The sequence below is a fragment of the Miscanthus floridulus genome, chromosome 10 (assembly GCF_019320115.1).
Source record: "Miscanthus floridulus cultivar M001 chromosome 10, ASM1932011v1, whole genome shotgun sequence".
In the NCBI taxonomy this organism is placed as follows: Eukaryota; Viridiplantae; Streptophyta; class Magnoliopsida; order Poales; family Poaceae; genus Miscanthus; species Miscanthus floridulus.
Window position 1 is genome coordinate 127,609,311 of NC_089589.1, and position 24,699 is coordinate 127,634,009.

A 24,699-nucleotide genomic window follows, 5' to 3' on the forward strand; every position below is an offset into this window, starting at 1 on the left:
CTTCTCAAACAGCTTGGGACGGCCTAACTCAGCGTTAAGGCCATCAATCTCTTTCTGGTATTCTTTGATCATGTCTTGTGCCTTCTTCAGCTCTCCTTCTAACGCTCCCACCTTATTTGTAAGTTCACGGTTTAACTCAACGGTGGCCTCAAGATTCTTCGTTCCTTTTACCACGACCTCTATGGTCCAACTATTTTCCTTCGGAAGATAGCATGGGTAATACAAGAGTCCATCGTCCTTATCATCAGAGAGATGGCCACGGTAGTAGGCAAGTGCAATGGAAGCAGCATCCTCCATGCTTCTTTCCGCGGTAGCTCGACTTACATGGTGGGTGACAACTGCATCTATCTTGTGAGTATTCGGGGTCTTGATCAGCAACCGAGTATCCCAAGATGAACCAATCAGAGGATGACTGTGCTCCGTAATGTGATACTCTAGAGTGGCTTGCAGGTCTGGATAATAGCACTCCAACATCATTGTCAGCAAGTCATGGTAGAAGGCATTGTCATCAGGCTTCTTGATGCTTAACTTGTCAGTCCAACCTATACGAGGCAGTGGCTGGAGTACTTCGTCTTCATCATTATTGGTCCAGTCAATGGCCTCCACACGTGCTAGGGATTGAGCTATCAGAGTTGGCGAAGAATGGACCTCTTCTCCAACCTCATTCTTCCAGTTCTTCCTCTGGATGTCCTCTCTAGGTTCCATTGGCTCATACGCAACACGCTGTGGTTGAAAGCATCCAACGTACAAGCGGGCAGACTTGCGGTCACGTGTCATCTACAGAAGTTTCAAATCATTTAGAATAGAATCAATTGAGTTTATAATAGAATAAGACAAAAAAAACGCAAAACTTAGCAAATAACAAGATTGAGGTGGAAAGCATGAAACAAGTGAAGCAAAAGAAGCTAAAAACGACCATTCTAACTAGGCTTGCGTCCTACAGTCAATAGTACTCTGATACCAATCTGTCACACCCAATTTTAAGAACAAAAGAGGATGTATAAAAGTCTTATGTGCACCCCAGGAACGGTCGCACACATAAGTGGACAAATTGTGAATTGTACCAACACAATGTTTATTACATAGCGAATAGATATTCAACACATAGTCTCAAACATAGATATAATAGCTGCTAAGGTAACTCTCTTGCGCAAGCTCCAATAGGGACGTCAACTGGTGGACACCAAGCCTAATACTCCTCACGGTAATCTTCAATCCAATCTTGATCTGTTACCCATCCGGGATTTTTTTTCCAACATAAAAGATAAAGCAAGGCATAAGTACATGTCGTACTTAACAAGATAACTCAGGGTTCATGAGGCTCAAATATCTAACACTGGTTTACTGCGGTTAGCATTTAAGTCATCATCAAGTTTAGCATTTATTAACATCAAGGTAGCAATAATCCCATACACATGATCATTAAACGTGAATAATAAATATCTTAAACAATTAACATAAATGATCATCTTAACAAGTAAAAGTCATTATCCCCTAATGTAAGTGTTCCAAGGTCGCTCGTATCCGTGAGCACGGCTATTATAACAGTTTTACATTCTGCAGAGGTTGTAAACTTTCACTGTGAGTCATGATTTCCAAATGTAAGGGTTTGCAAGGTCCAAAACACCGGAAACCATATAAAGCCACCCAAGAGCTCGTCTAACCAGCTAGGGCCGCAGGGTCATCAGATATAGGAACCCCCCCTTCCACTAATAAAGTAAATAGAGTAAAAGGGCCGCTTCCAAAGCTAGGCTCAACAGGACAGAGGCTGTCCTATACCCAACTCGCAGACCTCTAACCAGCTAGTAAAGGGTTTCTCAAGCGACTAGAGCCAGAGCCATATAGCCCTCACAGCTGTACATTAAATCCCGGATAATCAATTACAAGACAAGACCTTATGTTGCTAAAAAGTCATCTTGTTTATGTTTATAGCATATTCATTAATCAAGTTTCAAGATCATGATTGTTGCACTAGCAATAGAACTACCCAATGCAAACCTCCCAAGGTGACAAGGTAATTGAGTATTCAAAATCTAGGAAATCCTACCATAGGTAGCAAGGAAGACACATGCATATGTATTTTAGTGAGCATCATGAATAGGACAACAAGGAAGGTCCCTAGCTATACTTGCCTTGATCAAAGTTCTCCTGAAAGTCTTGCTGGTCTTGCTGGTCGTAGAAGTTCTCTTGATCACCAACGTAAACCTCACCATCTGAACTCGATCAACAACACCAAGCAGCAACATACAATCATCCGAGCAATCATGCACGAAGCAAACAAAGGCTATAATTAGAACGATACACCACCAGCAAGAAAACAGTTTGAAAAGTGTATAAAAACATTCTACTCGTCACTACGATCACATAGATGCGAAATTCACCGAATTTGGATCTAAAACGAGCAAGATATGAATTTTCCAAGTTTTCCTATAAACTATTAATGCATTAAACATGAACTCAAAATTTAAAACTAGAACTGAGCTAACAAGGACACTAACACGTAGATCATGAGATTATGAAACCAACGCAATTTGAACGGATCGAATCGGAGTTAAAATGAGCATTTTATAAGCTTTTGAAATCAGTGGCAAAACTGTAATTAGATGGAACTTGATTTTGAATCTGTTAAATGAAAAATACGTTTTCCAAAAGAGAAAACGTATTCTCTGGAATACGCTTTGGACTGCGGGTTCAAAATCTAAAGAGCTCAGGGGCTCTTTAGCAATTATTCCCCGCGAAAGGGTACCGGCCACTGCTTTCCATCCGATCCAATATGCACGGACCAGATTAGATGAGGGGCGACGGTCGGCCGGAGAAGAAACAACCGGCGGCGGCGCCATTGTCGAAAAACCGAGGACCTCGCTGGCGAACTCATACCGAGCGCTACAGGCCACGATTTTCAATGATTCCGGTGCCAAACGACAAAGGAGGAGACGGGGATCTCACCAAGCAAGAAGATGTGGTCGGGGAGGGACCGAGGTGAACGGCCGGCTCGCGACGGCGGACCTACAAGTCCGGCAAGCCGGTGAGAGCGGAACAAGGCACAGGACGACAAAAGAAAAGAACTGGCGGCTTCACTAAGGCAATGCGGAGCTCGTCCAGGAGCTTACGGGGTCGGCGGAATCACACGAACAACAAATCGCGTGCGGCTGCGGCGATTAGGGTTTCCGGCGGCTCTGCTGCTCAAGAGCAAGGCGGCGGGTCGCTTAGGGCTGCAAAGGGCGTCGCGGACGCGGTTGTTCGAGCTTTATAGGGACCCGGACACGCGGATTGCACCAACGCGCAAGGAAATCATGCGGACGGGTCGGTGCCGGGTTCGGCTCAACTCCGACTCAGGGAAGAAGGCGACGCTGACGTGCGGGCCCGGTTCGTCAGCGAGACAGAGAGGAGAAAGGAGGCGGGCTGCTGGACTGGGCCAGAAGAACGGCCCAGATGACCACTGCGGACAGCACAAGGAAAAGGCCACTCAGGCCAGAGTGAGGGAGAGGCCGAGCAGGCCAAATCAAGGAGGAATGGGCCTCGCGGCCAGGAACAATAAGGAAAAGAGCTTCTCCCTTTTCTTTTTATTTCCAGAATTTTTCAAAGCAAATCCAAATCGAATTTAAACCCCTTTTCTCTTGCAACAAAAACCAGGCAATCACAAATAACATATGCTCCAGCATGAGTGCATCAACATGTTCCTAAACTTATATTTAATCTTATCTTCACAAAAATTATTTATTTAACTATATTGACAAGTTCACAAAATCACAAAAAAAAAATCAAATTCAACTATTTTAAATTGATGCAAATTTTTGGGTGTTACACTCTTCCAGTGCCAGGGTGCATTTAGAGTTAGCTGAACCAATTAACTAACATATAGTTGGGTTCTGGAAAAGATACTTTTGAACTGCCAACTACAGCTAGTTGCTTACAGAAAATTACGCTACTTATTAACTAATGAGAAGAATGTTATGATACTGCAAGCAGGTTACCAAATTTTAGAGGTTGATGGTTCAGAGCAGATGTACGATAGGATCATATTAGGTATTAATGCACAGGATGCAGTAAAAGTACTAGGAGCTGAAGCAACACATGAGGAACTGAAGACTCTGGGAGCTTTCCAGTATATGCGCAGGTAACACATACACTATACACTATATATTGTGTTATTCCTCATTTACATGATCTGGTACAATAATTTTCAATTCTTGTATTTTTCGTCTTTGCAGTAACGTGTACGTCCACTGTGATGAAAGTTTGATGCCACATAATTCCTCCGCATGGAGCGCTAGGAACTTCTTGGGGACAACAAGCAGTGGTGTCTGTGTTACCTCCTGGCTAAATATACTTCAGGTGACTTTAGATTTAATATGTTTTTTGTGCATGATGGTTGATGAACGAATATATTTATAATATATTTTACACAATATGGAAGTGTTAACTTGGAACTTTCTCCTACATTTGAATTGCTAGAACATTGAATCTGCCGGGCCTTTACTTGTGACACTGAACCCTCCTCGTGTTCAATCATGTATTGCTTAAATGGCATACCAAACACCCAATTCCTTCCATTGCTGCTGCAAAGGCTAACCATGAGCTCAAGAACATCCAAGTAAAGAGGGGAATTTGGTTCTGTGGCCCATGTCAAGGTGACCACTTTTGTTTGACATCAACCTGGATGCAATTTAACTAATTAAAATATAAGTAAGACTGAAATGTTGCACGTTTTTTGAAGAACAGGCTACGGATACCGTGAGGACAGTGTTAAGGTATTCCATGTGAACTTGAACTTTTTAGGTTTCATCACTAAGGTGCTGAATATTAGGCAGATATTTATGGGAGTGCATTCTGTTTATGGCAAACTGAATTAACTCAGGCTGGGAAAGCAGCAGCTTCAGGATTGCTTGGTACCCAAAACCGATGGTCCCATCATGGACTGAGGCTGGCGCACGTTATTTGGTAGCAAGAAATTTAGACCAATACATATCTATTGGTAATTTCTGGTGAGGCTAGTGCAAATCCTTACACAGCACAGTCTCTCTAGTCAAGATTTTCACATCACTTTTGTGCACAGCATGCTCGAGGAAGGAGGCACTACGTTTAGCTTTGGTAAAGCATGTGAGAAATGCGATATAAAATCTGTGATACGAGTTCATGATCCCCAGTTCTATTGGAAGGTTCTCTTCTCTCTTTCCTGTTTTATTCGAAGTTTTTTTTTTTTTTGACCTTCCAAACTACATTCCGGTTTCTTCTTCACATCTCGTGTGAGATACATCTTTACTGTGCCTCATATTTTCATTAGGCTGCAACAGAAGGAGACCTTGGTTTTGCATCTGCCTACATCGATGGCTATATCTCATTTGTTGACCACCGGAACGGCCTTGTGAACCTTGTACGGGTAAGACAAGTGTCTGGCCGATTGGTTTTTTACATATTTATAAAATCCAGTGAAGTTAGGACACTATAGGAAAGCAAGTTCAAGATAATACTTCTAGCACAATTGATTCAATTCTTGTCTAATCTTTTCCAATATGTTAGTGGGAAAATGGTGGACATGCCTTTGAAAACATTAAAACTTGGATGCTGAAAACAAAGTTTTATTCTCGGAATAGAAAAGGGGAAACCTTTTTTTTTAAAAAAACTAATTATGTTAGTTGGAAAATTCTTAATAAAAATTTGAATTGTCATAGGCAAGTTTGATTGTTTAGTTACATGGATTCATATATCTACTCTGTTTCTGTTTGCTGACTAAATCTATGAGCCATATTGGCACAGATTACATTGGCTAATAGATGTGAACGCAAGAGGTTATACAGCACTAATAAGACAAGGTATCTCATCTTAATTCTAAGAAAAACATCTGAACTGTTTCATCAATATGAAGGATCGTATATGAATATGCTATTGCTGAACTTGTTCAAATGTGCCCTGCAGCGGTTATACAAGGAAGGCCTGGTGGGCACCGTTGCTTGGAATTAGTGGAGTTGGATTTGCAAAATATTTTCTGTGTCATGCCTGGCGGAAGAATAGTGTATCCAAAGCTCCTAAAAATATATCTGAACACTGCTATGATCTGGTTAGTGAGCTTTGTTTATATTTTTAAGAATAAAAAAGATAACTAACTGCTCGAAGTTTATAACTATTCTCCCTCCATCCATATGCTGGAAATCATTCACTTCCATTGTGTTGAACTGACTAAGTGGTGACAGATTTATTTCAATGTGAAATATTTTTGTGCAGAGTAATGATTTCTTTGCTCTTTATCTGGATCCATCAATGACATATTCTTCTGGTATTTTCAAGGTTTGCAAAATCTCATGATTTGATTTCCACATTATAAATTATGTAGCTCTGTTCTCGAACAAGAATATTATGTAGTATATCTACTCTTGTGAGTAATACTCCTCTTGAGATTGCTCAATGACCTCTATATATTGGTTCTAATGGTAGGCGGAGGACGAGAGCTTAGAAGCAGCCCAGCTACGTAAGCTTGACAGTCTCATCAATAAGGTAACAAAATCATAACATGCATTAATTGTGCTTTGTTTGAACTCTCTTAGATCATAAATCTCACCTGATCTTGGGACAACCCCAATATATGCATTACCTTATTAATTACCAGTAGCTTGCATATAAAAGTCCACATGACCTTTTATATATATGATGTCCTGTTGTTGCAATGAATCCATTTAACTGAAGGCTAAGGTGGAGTCAGGTCATCATGTTCTTGACATTGGTTGTGGTTGGGGCACTAGCAATACGGTTGGTGAAGAAAACTGGTTGCAAGTTCACAGGAATTACATTATCCGAGGAGCAACTGAAATACGCCAAGAGAAAGGTGAAAGAATCTGGATTAGAGGTAAGTCATATTCCTTTCTTGATAGTAGTGGCCCGAGACTGTCTTTTAGAAATATTAGCCAGCATTGGAAATTTAAAAAGCATGACTACAAATATCTATTGTATATGCAGGACCGCATAACTCTCTGTCGATGCGGGACCCATGGGGTTTCCCACGGAGAAGAGAGAAGAAGACCTAGTCCAACTAGGATTCCCTACATGTAATCCTACTAGGACTAGTTACATGTAATCCTACTAGGATCTCTACTTTGTAACCGACTAGGACTCCCGCCTCTCCTGGACTATATAAAGGAGGGCAGGGGTCCCTAGATCGGCACCTACACATAACCGACAGAACTCACAACCACAACATACCTCGCAACACAACAAATAGCGCAGGGCGCAATATAGTATCCACACCAGACTGGACGTAGGGCGCCGTGACTTTCCGGCGTGCCGAACCAGTATAAATCATTGTCTCCCTGCGTTTACCATCGAGTTCCTACAAACGCCGATACCCCTCCGAACAAATCATCGTCCCGGGTACCCTGTGACGGGTTGCCGGTGGTAAAACATCGACAACTGGTGCGCCAGGTAGGGGTTCTCGGCGCTTTGCGTTCGAGAGCTTGGTGGACTTCAAAAAAAAACTCGCCGCAGCACTCGTCGGCTCTCGTCGACAACTCGCTGCAGCTCAGAAGACCTCAAGACCAACTCATCGCGACACTCGTCAGCCTCGCCGACAACTTACGACGGCTCTCATCAGCCTCGTCAACAACTCGGCATACTGATGGACAACTTGCCATGCTCACAAAGCTTCATCAGCATCGTTCATGGAGGCAGGTCGGCAAGAAGAATCCAATAACTTCAGCCACCGTCTCGCATGCGCGTCGAACGAGTACAACTACTGATGCCTTTAATCATCATCACCACGGATACATCAAGAAATATACATCCGCACAAGCCACTCCATTGGGATCATCGAGCACAAGTCGGACTACAACGCCGCCTCCGTCTAAAGGCTTCAACACGGATCGTGGCAAGTACTCGGAATCGCCTGGCAGATGTACGCCAACTCTAGTCGGACAAGAAGTCAGCTCCCACACCAAGCAGAACTTGGACATGACGAGTTTTGGAGATCTACCTGGATACGACAAACCAAGACCATATGACAACGCATCAAAGCAAGATGACGTCATACATATATGGACCAAGATGTGATCAACCTGTACGTACATGCAACATGTACAGGCTTCACGTGCTTACTGGCAGCCAATGCCTTCTCGGTTGGATTTCTACTCCAAGACCAAACTGGAACCCACTGCTCTGTCATGGTGTACAACAACTCGACCATGGCAACTGACTACTCTGCCGTGGTGTCAACAACTCGGCGACTCCGTCTATGCTCAACGTAACAACGAACAACTACTCGGATGCTACACCAACTATTCGGCTCCACATTCGACTACTTGGCTGCACATTCGACTACTTGGCCGCGCCGACCGACCACCTGGCTGCGGTGAACGACAACCCGGCTGTGGTAATCGACTACTCGGCTGCGGCGATCGACAACGCGGCCACGAACCAAGCTAAGTCACGTCTCATTTTTTATATATTTCAGATATTATTCATATATGTCTCTGCGAAGACACAAAAATCATCATGCGAGCAAACATAGTGCTCTAAAGTCAAATCATCATGCGAGCAAACATAGTGCTCAAGATACAAAAAATCATCATGCGAGCAAACATAGTGCTCTAGGTCTTCTCTTAACGGTCGCCGAATTCCTCAGGTAGAACACGCCTTAATCCGTGAAGCTTGTCTACTCACATGGACGGTCACGAACCGAGTGCCAGGCTCACATGGTCACGTCATGAACCTCTGAACCATACGCCAGAGATTCAAGTGCTTAAACGTAACAGGACACTACCTGAGGAATTTGCATGGCCTAGCAAGAGCAAGACGCAAAAAGTTTATATGCATTTCATAATGCCGGGGCCCGCCCCTGATTGATTACTCAAATATGGGACATGCTCCCCACTTTATATCCGGAATGTCATTTACAACATATTTTTATGTTTAACATGCAGGAAAGCTACATCTGTACCATGAGATCAGGAAAACACGCTCCTGAGAGCTACTTTACTCAGATAAGTCAAGAAACAACCTGGTTTGATAAAAAAAGAACCCCGATGAGGTACGGCAAGAACCAAGACAAGCTTAGAAAGAACCCAGATTGATCAAAAAAGAACCCCGATAAGGTGCGGCAAGAACCAAGACAAGCTTAGAAAGAACTCGGATTGATCAGAAAAGAACCCCAACAAGGAGAGACAGAGATCAAGTCAAGATTAGAAAGAACCCATATTGAAGAAAAACAACCCAGACAAGTTGGGAACAGAAATCAAGACAAAAAAGAACCTGGAGTGATTAGAAAACAACCCGGATGAGGTACATACAAGTTCAGAAAGAACATGGATGAAGTGCAAACAACCTGGAAGAGGTACATCAAGAACCAGAGAAGTCTAGAAACGACCTGGATGAATAAAAACAACTCAGAAGAACATCATGGCTTAGTCAAACACTAAGCTCGGGGGCTCGGCATTCGCTTCAACTATGCCCGGGGGCTCAGTTTTAAAAACGAAGGACCAAGAATACAAGAACTCAAGACTACAACAAACGACAACACATCAAGACCCTTCATCCGATTTCTTTTCGAAAGAAAAGAACTCGAAGAAGGCTCGGGGGCTGCGGGATACATAACCCCAGAAATTTTTGAAGACAAGAATCTGGACCCTCCAACTTTTGCAAACAAAAGCAAGAGGCTCGGGGGCTACACTCAGTGAGTGCAATTTTTATGAAAAATTGCACCCACCGAAAAAGAACTCGGAGCAACCAAGAAGACTAAAGGGACCCTCTAGCTTCTTGTCCCAACAAGCAAGAGGCTCGGGGGCTACACTCACTGAGTGCACTTTTTTAGAAAAAAAGTGCACATCAGTCATGACGAACCAACCAAAAGAAGACCATCTCAAGGTTTCACTTTAGAAGAACCTGGAACGGATTTACAACAACTCAACAAAGACCAAGAAGAATAAGAAGGCTTTCGAAGCTCATCCATGAGATGCTCGGGGGTTTGTCGATGTGGGACCCATGGGGTTTCCCACGGAGAAGAGAGAAGAAGACCTAGTCCAACTAGGATTCCCTACATGTAATCCTACTAGGACTAGTTACACGTAATCCTACTAGGATCTCTACTTTGTAACCGACTAGGACTCCCGTCTCTCCTAGACTATATAAAGGAGGGCAGGGGTCCCTAGATCGGCACCTACACATAACCGACAGAACTCACAACCACAACATACCTCGCAACACAACAAATAGCGCAGGGCGCAATATACTATCCACACCAGACTGGACGTAGGGCGCCATGACTTTCCGGCGTGCCGAACCAGTATAAATCATTGTCTCCCTGCGTTTACCATCGAGTTCCTGCAAACGCCGATACCCCTCCAAACAAATCACCGTCCCGGGTACCCCGTGACGGGTTGCCGGTAGTAAAATATCGACACTCTCCTGCTTTGTGATTACCGTCAAATACCGAATGGCCAAAAGTTTGATAGGATTATAAGTTGGTGAGTGGTACTGCTGAAGTGATCATAGAAATGATAGCTCAGCTGCTGGTCTGATAACTATGTTCTCTTTGCTCATTTAGTGAGATTCTTGAACACGTTGGCCATGAGTTCTACGAAGACTTTTTTGCCTCCTGCGTGTATCATTTGGCAGAACACGGCATATTTGTCCTCCAGGTTGATCATTACCGATATATATTTATCTTATACACCATTGTATGATTGGGGATAATGTTAGTCTTCAACAAACTAATTTTTTTCTGAAAATTAAATTTATATGCATTCCATCGCAATCCCAGAGGAATTGTCACTACTACAGAAACCATTTTTAGGGGCGGCTCATAACCCTTTGTAGGGGCGGTTTGGCCAGCTACTCCTACCGAACCGTCTCTACAAATCATGTATTTGTAGGGGTGGTTCTCAGGCCACCCCTACAAATCGATTTGTAGGGGCGGCTCGTGTTACTAGCCGCCCCTACAAATCAATTTGTAGGGGCGGCTGTAGTACCAGCCGCCCCTACAAATACCTATTTATAGGTGCGGTTCAATCTAGAACCGCTCCTGCAGTACGTTTTCCCGCAAAAGAAAATTCAAATTTACAATTCAAAATCACGTTGCCGAACGTCCCGCGACCAATGTTCCAAACCGCGTTCGCGTTGCCGAACGCCCCGCGACCAACATTCCGAACCGCATTCGCGTTGCCGAACGCCCCACGACCAACGTTCCGAACCACGTTCGCGTTGCCGAACGCCCCGCGACCGCGACTACAAGCACAAGAGTATTCTATAAACTACAATTACAAGTCCAATTCACAAGAATATATATACAATCCATCATTAAATATACAAATTCCATATACATTGTTATCAATGTCCTAGAGCTAGCCTTTCAGTATCACGAAGGTGTTGGTACTGAGGATTTGTACCTAACTCAGACTCTCGGTCATGGTAGGCGCCTCTGACGTGGACAATCTGGTCCAATATGAAGTTGCAAAGGTCGTCGACGAGCTCTAAGAGTTGGTCATCCTTGTATGGGTCTCTTTTCATTCCTTTCTCTTCTCTCCACTATAAGAGAAAAAGTTTTGGTTTAGTATTTCATACCATGTACGAAGTTTTTATACTACGGGTGAAGAGGTTCAAACTTACCCTTAAGGGGTGTCTCCAGTAGACACTGGTGTTACTCATCATAGAACATACATAGTATCCATAATGTACACTCCCAGGCTTCTATTTGGGGCACTGTGTGTTTTGCATATGAAAATGTTAAGTAATGCTTTTGATAGTCATGTAACAGAGTACTGAAGAAGTAAGTTACACTTACCGCACATAGTGTTTTTATAGCCAGCTTTTTCTTCCTTGCTGGATCATGCCTTCCATGATGATTAGTGACATAGAACCTAAATGCCCTGTTCGAATTATTTTAGCAAATACAACTTGTTAGTATCTAAAAGTGAACGTTACAAGTATGTATACAAACATATAAGCTAATGAGGATTGTCGATATGTATACGTCTTGAGAATCGATATGAAGTCTTTGTATGTCACCGTGTCCCTATCTAATGAATCAAAGACCCATGCCATGCTCCTCCCGACATCGGTGGCTATACAAATCCAGTGGTTGCTGCATGGATTTAATCATAGAACTAGATAAGCTCTTTTGCATCGAATAAAATATATCGAACAAAGCTTTAAGTATAGAGTTGAACTTACTCGAAGTTGTATGGTAGCCATATAGTAGAGTGTTGTTGGAGATTTTTGAAAGATAGGGCAATGTATGCCGCAACCTTAAGGGACTCTTCCCTTAGTTTCACCGTACAGATGCGCTCTTTGTCCCGAAGAGTCTTTGCAGCAGCTAGTTCTTTGGCATCCAGTGTCCACCATTTAGGGTAATTAAAATTTGTTTAGGCTATAGCTTGAGGGTCTACATACCCGGCTTTCACATTTGGCATTTGTTTGACAATGTGCACTTACATTCTATAAATCACGGCATGGGTTAGTTACAACAAAATTCAAAGATTACATTCATATCATATCGGGAGGACAAGGACTTTCAATCACCACGTGCGAATTAGATTCATCTTCATTTCTCCTAGGTGAAAGCATGTGTGCATGTCATTGAAGTCAAAGACAATTTTCCTAGCTGGGCTTCCAAATGTGCCGGTGGGGAAGCATGCTTGTATGAGATCTATGTTCGTTGGGAGAACACGCGAGTACCAATCATGGAACCATCTCATTCCAAGTGGTAGACGCTGGATGTCCTGGTTTGGTAGGAAGGGCTTGCCTCTTTCATATGTTTTTGGGCAATCCTTTGACCATTTGATGGCATCAAAATTTGGATACTGCTTTGCAATTTGGTGGAGTTTGCTAGTGACAGCCTCCTCAGAACCCCGTGATGGGACTTTTTTAACGTGGTTCTCAGGCTTGAACTGGTCATGGGAAAACCACTTGGACACCGATGAGACGTCTTTGATCGGAACATAAACTGGCCTTATGGTGATTGGATGCTTCTTTCGAAGTTCTCATTCAGGCACGTCCTCATCTTCTTGTGCATCACCTTCTTCAGGAGGCACTCGTTGTTCATGTATCGGCTGTGCTTGTTGAGAAGACTGTGGTATCTCATGATGCACTTGCTGGGTACGAGCTAGAGAAGGTTGTCGCATCTCATTAGGCACATGCTCGCTAGGAGGTGGGGGAAGAATATGGCATCTCAGGAATGTGGGGGTCACGAGAAAGTGAAAATATCTCCCCAACCTCAACAACTCGCTCCAAATTTGGGAGAGGGGGAGGCAGCAAAGAAATAGTCAATATAATGTCCCATTTGTGCCAAAGGATGAACTGCCCCATAACGTCTCCGAGTAACACCAGCCCCTCGGGAGTTGCATAGTTTATCCTCCACTACATGAACTCGGGCTTCATTGTATGCACCTTGACCCTAGTGTAGTCCAGCGGTATCTTATTATTGTGGTGTAAGCCACTGGGAAGATGTGCCACACCCATTGCCACCTCCATCGCAGTGTTCTGCCGGCTGCTGAGAAACACCAAGGTGTAACTAGTTGGTTCCCGTATGCGATCGACGGGGGTTGTGGCTGCAGTGGAACCTTGGCTGCTAGGAACTTTCGGAGGGCTGCCAACGAATGCCAGTTCTCCCGGCGGCATCACTAATATTCATGGCTCCATAGACAGTCCTTGCTCCTCCAGCACCCTCGCAACTAGAGCCTTCACTTGGAGCTCAACACTAGTCTCCCGGTCTCTGCCATGTTTCTTGTACATGTGTCTGTCCTCTTCAAATCCTTGCTTCCAGGTCGCCCTTTTCCCTAGCCCCCTGGTGCGGCCTGTGTGCTCCTTGTTTTCCAAGCCAAGGCTAAGCTCATCCCTCTCTCTAGAAGGATTGAATGAGATCTTCTCCTTGTCTTTAGCATATTTCAGTATCCTTGATACTGCCTCTTGGGTCTCCGGCTTATCAAACTTAAGATTACCGTCGGATGATTCTATACTCCTCGCATATATCTAGTTCCTTGAGCGTACCTTCAAATTTGTCACATCGATATTCCCAGCAGCTGTGACCTCTTCGTCCATCTTCCTAAACTGCTCTTCCTTGGCATAGTAGCCACCGGGGCCTAGATGATGGTGGTGTTTGTTCCTCTTCGCTAGCTCGGTGTTACGGACGCTGAGCTCCAATGCCTTCAGTGAAGTCTTCTGAGCCACGAGCTCCTCCCATTGACTAGGAGTTATTTTGCCGAACAAAGGAGATTTGGCATTGGAGAGGGAGGAGAGGGGAGATTTGGCAAAAAAAAAGCAGGTGCTGCTTCCAAAACATAGAGGATAGGAAAGGTGGCAACAAATAGAGGAGAGGGGAGATTTGGCAAAAAAGCGGGTGCTGTTTCCCAGAAAAAGCAATAGCTGCCATACTGACTTTGCTCGATCACACATGAATATCATATGCTTAATATCTTCCAAACCTGATAAACAGATCGAATAATCAGAAGTAGTAGACAGTAGTAGTAGGGAAGTAGTAAAAGTAGCAAAAAAAGCAACAGCTGCTTAGGAGAGGAGAGGAGTAGAGTGGAGTAGAGGAGAGTAGTAGTAGAAGAGGAGTACAGAGAAGACAGCAAGTACAGAGAAGATTAGTAGCCACCAGCCACAATGGTGTATTTTTAATTTTTACTAAAACTTGAGGATCATCATAATACTGACAAATGACAATGTAAGAAGAATATATATCACTGCAAAGCCATGTGCATATATTAGAACTTTTGTTAGGCAAATTACTGGCAGACAATAGAAAAAGAGCAACCCTACTGAACAAGTTCAAATCAAGTGACCGACCCTACTGAACATAAGTAAAGAGCAAGTAGCACAAGACAATAAAAAAAAAGTGGAAAGAAATCATGTGGTACTGCTGCTTCGACTGCTGTTGAAACTTGCGGTTTCAAACTGCGTGGAAGTGGATAAGGCCTCCGCCTGACGGACGGTCGGCCTCGGGCGGAGGCTCGGGAAGGAAATGACAAAGGGGGAGAGTGTTAATGTTGAAACTTGCGGTTTCAAACTACGTGGAAGTGGCCAAGGCCTCCGCCTGACGGACGGTCGGCCTCGGGCGGAGGCTCGGGAAGGAAATGACAAAGGGGGAGAGTGTTGAGTAAGGGATTGGCTCGGAAAGCTAGGGTTTCATTAATTCATCCACCAACCAACCCTCCATGGTTACAAGTGTCCCCTATTTATAGGACACAACTACCACATAATAGAATTTATTACAATGCCCCTCAACTACTATAGTACATTCCTGGAATATTCTGCTGCTAGCCTTTTATTCGTGGGGCAGTCCCGCCACACCGTTTCTAAGCAATGGGCCTCCACGAGCGATCAGCCCACTATAGCTAGTCTTTGGCCCAAAGGCCTGGCTCCCCGGCGCCGGCCTTCATCCCCACGGCGCGCCGCTCCCTTGGCGGGCCTCCGCCGGGCGGTCGGAGATGCTCTCTGCGCGCTGCTGGCCTTCGCGTTCAGGGGCGCGCTATTGCCTCGGAGAGTCCCCACCGGTCCAGGCAGAGACATCACCAGCTGGTTTCCACCCGGCCCCTGGCCTCAGAGCCTTTGCCCTTAGTGGCGCGCCGTTGCCTTGGAGGGTCCCCGTCGGTCCAGGCGGAGACATCATCTGTAGGTCTCCGCCCGGCCGAGCTGGAGCCATGCTGGCGCGCTTGCACCCACTGCGAGCGCCCGCGCCTGAGTACCTGCACACACTTGGGCAAAATAGTTCGTTTGGTTAGTTTAGAGATAAGGCTGCCTTCGCCCGTAATACCGGAGACGCCCGCCTAAGCGGTCGGCGGGGTGCGTGCCTGGCCTCGGCGGAGTCCGTGATGACCCCTCGAGCATGGTCGAGAAATCTCCTAGTCAGCGCCCGGTCTCCGCCCGCTCGAAGATGCCTTGGTGACACCCCGCGGTCAAGGGCCTTCGCCACCCGCCAGGAGCCATGCTACAACAGTTCCCCCCTTTTGAGACCATGGTTCGCCAGAGCGTGCCGTGAGCTCAAAACGCCTTAGCCGAAGGCGTGCGCGGGGGCGGAGGCCACTTTTGGCGTCTTCGATCGAGACCCCGCTACTTCCCCCCTGGCCCGCTCTGGCGTAGCCATTGGTCTCGTCGAGAATAGCCGTTGGGCGGCAAATGTAGCCGTTGCCCCACGTTGCGGCCGTTTCCGCTGTGTCAGTGTCCGTTACGTTCTCCGCGATTTTTTTGGAGGTGACCGTTGTGCAGCGGGTGAAACTTCCGGAGATGACCGTTGTGCCCGCTGCCTATATAAGGGTGCTCTTGGTGGCGGGGTCCCCCCACACACCGCTCACTCGCTTTCATTGCGTCCGAGAAAACATTCTCTGCCCTCTTCGCTTTCGCCTCTCGCTGCCCTTGCTCGCTCTGTCTTTCTGTTCGCGTCTCATGCTTAGGTTGCTGTCATGGTGGCTCTCCTTTCCGCTTTCGCCCAAACTCGCCGGCCCGCCTTCTCCGGACCCTACCGCCACCTTCTCGGCGTTAGGGCCGTCGGCTGGGGTGCACGCTTTGAGGAGTGCATGCTTGCCTCTGCCTCCGCGTTGGAGTTGGAAAAGCTGGTGGAGGAGGATTTGGGGAGCGTCTCTGTGTCCATCGGAGACCTAGTCGCTGCGGACTCCAGGGACATGGCGATAAAATCTTGGGACTTCGGCCCGTCCTCTATTACTGAGGAGGCAATCACGGAGATGCTGAAGGAGTCATGTTTTCCTTCTTCCCGGGTGAAGATCCCTCCGCCAGGTCAGACTATTCTGGAGCCGGAGGAAGGATACGCGGTGGTCTTCTGGGACTTCTTCACCTGCAGCCTCTGATTTCCTTACATTCCCTTCCTCCGCTGAGTGTTGGAGACCTTCAACGTTTAGCTCCATCATCTGACTCCCACTGCTTTCCTCACTCTTAGCAAGTTTTGCTAGGCGTGCGTCTCTTATGGTGCTAAGCCGGATGTGGACACCTTTTGCACATACTATGAACTGCAGAAGCAGCCGAAGAGGAAGAAGGAGGTGCGAGATGGCAAGGAGGTGGAAGTGACCTATCAGTACGGTAGTTGCACTTTCATGTCCAAGAGGAACCAAGGCGTGGATCGTCTGGAGATATCTTTTTGCCAGAAGGGCAAGTGGGACCACGGCTGGCTCGAGCAATGGTTCTACGTGAAGACTTATGGGGTCCACAGCACAACTGAGGATGGCGAGGAAGTCTCAGAGTATCCACTGACTTCTTGGATGGAGGAGATGGCACCACACACGCGCGTGGATCTGCCGGAGGAGGTGTCTCCGACACGGGAGGCCTATGATCGGGCTTTTGCGGCCGTGTGCCGCTACTCTAGTGGTCGCGATCTGGTGGAGGAGATCATGGCCTCCAACTATTGGCCCTTGGGCAAAAACAACCCAGCTTTTCAGCTGGAATAGGTCAAGGTCCCCGTCTTCAGTCCAGAGGCCGGGATTCCATTCCCCCGCTTTGGTCAGTCTTTGGGGGAGGGGCTGACGGAGGACGGTTTCATCCCTGAAGTCGAGGAAGCCGCCATAGGACTGGTTGGCAAGATTTCCGAGCGTGAGTACACATCTCGGATGGCTATGGCGGGCACCATGCCATGGCTTAATAGAGTTTTCGAGGAGGTCGGTATCATATACCGGGAGCGCGAAGTTCCTGCTGAGGTCCTGGCCTCGATTGAAAAGAAGAAGAAGAAAGCCTACGCAAAGAATGTTACAGCGGAGGCCGAATCCAAAAAGAGGAAGGGCGCCGCCGTATCTCGGGTGCCTGTGAAAAAGAAAAAGAAAAACGGCGCCCCGCTGATCGCGCCGGCTTTGTCTTCCGCCGGCAGTGCGGGCGCTGCCTCCGCCAGCAGCGAAGATGTTGAGAGCTCCTCCGCCCTGTCAGCGGACGCTCGAGTTGCGAGCGGAGGGGATCATGGCTCTCCCGTAGCTCCTGCGCGCCCGTCGAGCATGGTGGTGAGCGGCACCGGGCGGCCGGAGAGTGGCGTTATCCCGGCGCGCCCCTCGCATGGTGCTACGAGCGTCGGCGATCGGCCAGAAGATAGCGCCGCCGAGCCTATGCCCGACGTTCTTGGCGGGCTATGCTCAAGCTCTGAAGAGGACATGGAGGCCGTCCCGCGGCGTGTTCCTTCACCCTCTGCCACTGTCATGCTTTCGCCCGCACCTGCGGCCGACGTAGGGCGGCCGGAGGCCGCTCTTGCTGAGGAGGCTCCGGCGGCTCGGTCTTCTTCGAGGCCTCCGCCCACCAGGCCGCTGGCTGGGGAAGTCCGTCCCCTTGGGCCCTCGTCACATGATGCGGCGGAGACCTCTGCTCAGAGGGCATGGCAAGCTGCTCTGCCCGGGCTCTTTATGAGTAAGCTCGTTTGGTGGACATCTTTATGTTTATTGTCTTCGCCTGGTTCATCCCTTTGCGTGTTGCGCCAAGTGCCAATACTATGCACCTGCTGCTTTGTAGGTGACGTTATGGCTGGACTTCTCACCCTAGAGGAGCGGGCAGCTACCGCTAGTGCTAGGTTCGGTCCAGGGCAACCGGGGCTAATGGCGCTGGGTCCGAGTAAGTAAAAATATTTTCATTTTGATCGTCATCTGGTTTGTTTGTGATCTGCCCTCCGACCTAAGCTGCTGTTGTTTCTTTTCTACATAGGCTCCTCCAACACTTCTATCTCAGGTTCGGAGGAGTGTTATCTTGCTGTTCTTGGGGACATCGGAGGTTACCTTTGGTTGTTGGTGCGTTTAACGTGAAATTTGCTTTTCTCACCTCATTGTTTCTTGTTTGTTTGTTCCTCTTTGAACAGATCGCTTCAAACAGCGTCTGAGGGATATGGATTTCTTCCAGCTTCTTCGCGTTCACCTAGAACACCAGAGCCTAGTGCGCCTCCGGCGGTTTTACTCCTTTCGTTGTTTTATTATTTTTTGCGTATGCTCGTTTCTAGTCTTATTCTTGATTCTGCTGTTGATCGCTTTGGGTTTTTCTTGTCGCAGGGGTATCACACGAGCGTTGTGATGGAAGAGCGTTGCACCCGGGAGGTCTCCGATCATGACGCCGCGATCGAAACGCTCAAGGTGGAAATCGAGTGCCTGGAAGGCGAAAAAGGGGGTCTTTCGGACTCTCTCACAGCTCTCCGCCTGTCTCTGGCGGAGAAAGAGCGAGAAAGGGATGGCTTGAGGGTCGATCTTGCCAAGGCCCGGGAGGCGGAGGTTTTGTCCGCCGAGCAGACTCATAAGGCGAGTGAGTTGGCCGAGGGTCTCCAGCGAGGGCTTGCCTCCGAGAAGGAGTCCGCAGCAGCGGTGAGGGAGTAACTTTCTCTGACGACGAGGCATTTGGACTCGGTCAAAGGGGTCCTCGCTGCGACTGTTGGTCACTACCGGGCCACCGTTGCCGAGCTTGGAGGCGAGACCTCCGCCCCTCCGGAAGAAGACAGCGTGTACGCCCTCGCTTCCTGGCTAAAGCGTCATCTTGCGAAGCTCCCTGGTCTGATCAACAGTTGCACGGACTACGGGGCACTAGCGGGAGTGGCGAACTATGCCAAACTCTTGGCACGCGGTGGGTGTATGCACACCGAAAGTATTCTGGAGGGGGCGCTGCCCGGTCCGGAGGAGCTCGGTGAGACCTCTCTTGGCTTGCGAAAAACCTTGAGAAATTTCATCGGGCACTTTTGGGCTCCGTTTGGGAGATCTGCTGCCCGGAAACTGGCGGAGGACAAGAGGGCGAAGGTACTTACAGTTTTTGTAGTCGCCCTTTTTGTCCTTTTCTTTTTTTGTTGCTTTTGGCCTTGACATTGCAGCCTATGCTGCAGGATGCGCAGAAGGGTCTTGCGGGCAGGCCTCCGTCGATTCCACGCTCGGTGTTTGCGGTTGGTGCCTCCGCCGCTGGTGGCGCTCCGGGGGGATCTACCATCGGCGGGGTCAGTGGTCAAAGGCCACAGGCTCCGTCTCCGCCCAACGCTGATGTGAGCTCCGCTCCAGGGACTTCCGCCGCCGCCGATGCGCCGGAGGTCTAGGCTCTTTGTAGCATTTAGCAGTTCTAGCGTGTACCTCGCAGTCCAACTGTGCTTTTGTGAATAAAGTTTATTTTGTTCTGAATGGTTTTGTGCAAAATTTTAATCTTGCGCAGGTTCCGAATCGGGAGCCTGCGCAAGACGTTGCTCCTTTGGCTCTCTACAACGATGGTATTTACGTGAGCAGAGAGCTTTGGGAGTATTGGCATTCGGCCTTCCCCCGCAGCATTGGGCGTGACGTATTTGAGTCGGTTAGGTTTGACATAGACGACGAGCGTGCTGGGTTTACTCGCGCGCTCGCTTGGCGTGGACCTCCGCCACAATAGTTAGGATTTTATTTCATGTTGGTGTTCTGTAAGAATGTTTCTCGACACCTTATGGAATACAAGACAGGTTCACTTTCTTGATTGTTTGTGCGGTATCTTGATCCCATCGTGGTGGTTTACATATCTCGTCTAGTCCCGAGCTCGCGCACCGTTGTCCTTCGCCTTGGCGATTGAGCGCGATACATAGGTGGTGGCTAGGACCTTCGCCCCAATTTTTCTCCTTCTCTGTGCTTGCTTGATGGCCGGGGTAGAAGTCTCCGCCGTTTTTCGACCGGCAGAGGCGTACTTGAAGTCCGCCTGGCGAGGCTTGCCGGATCATTGTTTGATCCGACTGGAGGTTTGGCGCAGCTTGTGCAGATGGCGGAGGCTTTTGATGTTTCTTTAGATGGGTGTTTTAGCTGTCTGGAGGCATGGGTCTCCGACGCCGTACTCCCATGGGACATGGTTGATCTTTGGAGATGGCAGGTTAGGTCTCCGGAGTCGGGGGGATGTTACGAGTTTTCGTGCAATATCCCCCTGCTTCCGTAGGCCTTCATCGGTCATCACCGTGCCGTAGGCCCTTTCTCTTTTCCCATTGTCTCCGACTATCTACCGTTGCTTCCGCCCTTCCGAGTTTTCGTACAATATCTACAGTTGACTTGGATATTTAAGGAGACCCTTGCCTCCATGGCTATCGTTGTGGCTTTTGCCTGTGCTGCGCCTTGCTCCCCCCTTGTGCCTTATGCCGACTGAGTTTCTTTGGGGTATGGGGGGAATCCATTTTTATAGTGTGGTGGTTGCTTTCGTGGGTTAACATTATTGTACGTTGTTAGTTGGAACATATCTTGGCTTTGATGGCCTATATCTTGCCTTATTTGTTTGTTCCCCTTGAGATCTTTTTGAAGTAAAGAGGTCTAGCGCCACATTGGTGGCAGTGTTTTGTTAGGCATTTATTGGTTTTCCTGTTTTGGATGGTGGAGACGTTTTTCCTAGGTTGGATGCCTGTTTTGCCAAAAGAGAATTTTGCCTTGATGACTGACTTTTGTCAGGTCTTTGTCATGGGTCGGAGGCCTCTTTGACCAAAAGAAATTTTGCCCTGATGCCTGTCTTTGTGCATGTCTTTGTCAAGGGTCGGAGGCCTTTTTGGCCAAAGGAAAATTTGCCCTGATGCCTGTCTTTGTGCAGGTCTTTGTCAAGGGTCGGAGGCCTTTTTGGCCAAAGGAAAATTTGCCCTGATGCCTGTCTTTGTGCAAGTCTTTGTCAAGGGTCGGAGGCCTTTTTGGCCAAAGGAAAATTTTGCCCTGATGCCTGACTTTGGTCAAGTCTTTGTCAAGGGTCGGAGGCCTTGTTGTCCAAAGGAAAATTTTGCCCTGATGCCTGACTTTGGTCAGGTCTTTGTCAAGGGTCGGAGGCCTTGTTGGCCAAAGGAAAATTTTGCCCTGATGCCTAACTTTGGTCAGGTCTTTGTCAAGAGCGAAGACCTGTTTGGCTGTAGAGGTCGTTTCAAATTGCCCTTGCCTATGGCTGGCGCTTTGAAAGGACCTGTTGTTTTTGTTTACCGAATATTGCGGTGCCATAGCTGGCCGCTTTCGGTTTTGTGTTATTTGAGGCGTTATTTTGGGGAATTACCTCTTTATACTTGTAGAGGATTTTTACACTGAGCCTGCCTCGTTAAAAACCTCACCTCCATTTGGAGTTCCCCTATGAGGAAAAGAGTGCAGGCTCTTTTACATTTTGTTTCGAATGAAGTAAAAAAAACTTAGGTAATTGCATATAGGGGCCTCCGCTTATATTTTGCGGAGGTTGCCCTTTGGTACATTGCCTAGATGTAGTATCTCCGAAGGCTGTCGATATTCCATGTGTGGGTTGTTGTGACACCTTCGCTGTCGGTCAAGTGGAAAGAACCAGGTCGGCCTGCTGCCGTTGCTGTGTATGGGCCTTCCCATTTCGGTTGCAACTTACCAACAAGTTGTGCGTTTGGTTTTCTCCTGAGTACGAGGTCTCCGTGTTTTATATCTTTCCTTACCACCTAAGAGTCTCTCCACTTCTTGGTCTGTGACTAATATTTTGTAATGTTGTCGACTGCTTCCAGTCTGGTGGCTTCTATTGTTTCTTTTGCATACTCTTCATCTTGCAACATCAGCTGGCTTGTTGTGCAGAGGCTTTCGTGCTTTATTTCTTCTGGCATCATGGCCTCTTCTCCATAGAGCAGTTTGAATGGTGTGAATCCTGTTGTTCTTGAGATAGATGTGTTGTGTGACCAAATAACTCTAGGTAGTTCATCTATCCATCTTCCTTTGCGTAGGCCCAGCAGTGTCTTTGATATTGCTGAAAAGACTATTCTGTTTGCTCTTTCAACTGCTCCATTGGACTCTGGGTGGTATATAGAGGCGAAGGCTAATTTCGTCCCTATGCTTTTGCAGAATTCTTTGAAGTTCTCTAAATCGAATTGTTTTTCATTGTCTACTGTCAAGATCCTTGGTACACCGAATCTGCAAACGATGTTCTGCCAGAAGAATTTTCTGATAGTTTCTAAGGTTATCTTCGCCAGCGGCTTTGCCTCTATCCATCTTGTGAAATATTCCACTGCCACTACTGCAAATCTATTTCCTCCTTGGGATGGAGGTAATGGGTCGACCAGGTCCATCCCCCATCTTTGCAGCGGCCATATCGGAGGTATAAGCTGGGTCTCCGCCGATGGTTTTGACTGTCCTGGAGAGAAAGTTTGGCATGCTTTGCATGTTCTGACCGTCTGCTCTGCGTCTTGTATGTGTGTTGGCCAATAAAAGCCTTGTCTTATTGCCTTTGCTGATAAAGCTCTAGAGCCAATGTGCGACCCACAGATTCCTGAGTGTATTTCTTGAAGCAGTTCTATGCCTTCGCTCTATGATATGCATTTGAGGAGAGGCTGGACTACTCCTTTCTTGTACAGTTTGCCATCTACAATTGTGTAATTTCTTACCCTGGCCTGTATTCTTGCTGCTTTTGCTTCATCTTCTTTGGTTGTTTTGCCTTCTAGGAATTCTGTTATCACCTTTCTCCAATCTTCATTTTGCAGGTGTAGTATGGGTTTTGGTGGTTTCGATGTCTCCGCAGTTGCCGGAGCCTTCAAGATCTGGTAAAAAGTGTTTGCAGGCAGTGGCAGTTTGTTTGCTACAGCCTTTGCTAATTCATCTGCCTCTGTGTTTTCTGATCTTGGGATGTGCTTCAGGGTGAAGCCCTCGAATCTTCGCTCCAAATTTCTAACAACGGATAGGTATTTGATGAGTTCTGGCTCTCTTGCTGTGTATTCTTTCTCTACTTGGCCAGTGACCACTTGAGAATCTGTTTTAACTGCCAATGTTTTTGCCCCTAGGGCTTTTGCTTTGCTCAGCGCTAATATCAGGCCTTCGTATTCTGCTATGTTGTTTGTTGATTTGAATTCTAGCCTTACTGCGTATTTTAGTCTGACGCCGGAAGGTCCCATTAGGACAGTGGAGGTTCCTGCTCCAGCTTGGCCCCAGGCTCCATCCGTGAATGCTATCTAGCCTTGAGCTATAGGTTGCGTCTTGGGCTCTGTCGGAGGTGTCCAATCTGCTACAAAATCAGCTAATGCTTGTGATTTGATTGCTGTTCTGGGGACATGTGAGATTCCAAACTATGATAGTTCTGTAGGCCATTTGCCTATTCTGCCGGAGGCTTCTTTGTTTCTGAGCAAGTCTTGTAGTGGCAGAGATGTTGGAACTGAGATTTCGTGGGCTTGAAAGTAATGCTTTAGTTTTCTTGATGCCATCAGCACTGCGTAGGCGATTTTCTCTACCTCTGTATAGTTTAGCTTGGCTCCGGACAGTGCGTCTGAGATGAAATAAACTGGTTTTTGAGTTTTGCCTGATTCTTTTTCCATCTCGTGGACTAAAACTACACTGACTGCATGGTCTGAATCCGCCACATACAGCAATAGGTGGCTGTCCAATTCTGGGATGGAGACCATCAGTGAGTTTGCCATATACTCTTTCAAGTCATGAAATGCCTCCAACTACTTGGGCCCCCATTCGAAGTTGTCTCCGCCCTTCGGGGCTTGGAAGAAAGGTAGGATGCGTTCTGCTGATTTTGAGATGAATCTGTTGAGCGCTGCTATTCTTCCCGTTAGCCTTTATACTTCCTTCTTTTTTTGGGCTCTGCCATTGCTATTATTGCTCTGGTTTTGTCCGGGTTTGCTTTGATGCCTTCGCTGCTTATAATATAACCGAGCATTTTCCCTTTTGTAACTCCGAATATACATTTCTCTGGGTTGAGGCGGAGGCCTGCTGTTCTGAGGTTGGCGAAGGTTTCCTGTAAGTCAGAGACATGATCGTCCTTGTTCTTGCTCATGACGACTATGTCGTCGACATAGGCTATGATGTTTCTATCTAGCTGTGATCCCAAAACCTCCTTTGTCATTCTGGCGAAGGTTGCTCC

At 47.1% G+C, this 24,699-nt stretch overlaps 1 pseudogene; it reads left to right on the top strand.

Annotated features, from left to right (window-relative positions):
• Positions 1 to 24,699, top strand: part of LOC136489574 (uncharacterized) — a 54,287-nt pseudogene that overhangs the window by 16,246 nt on the left and 13,342 nt on the right.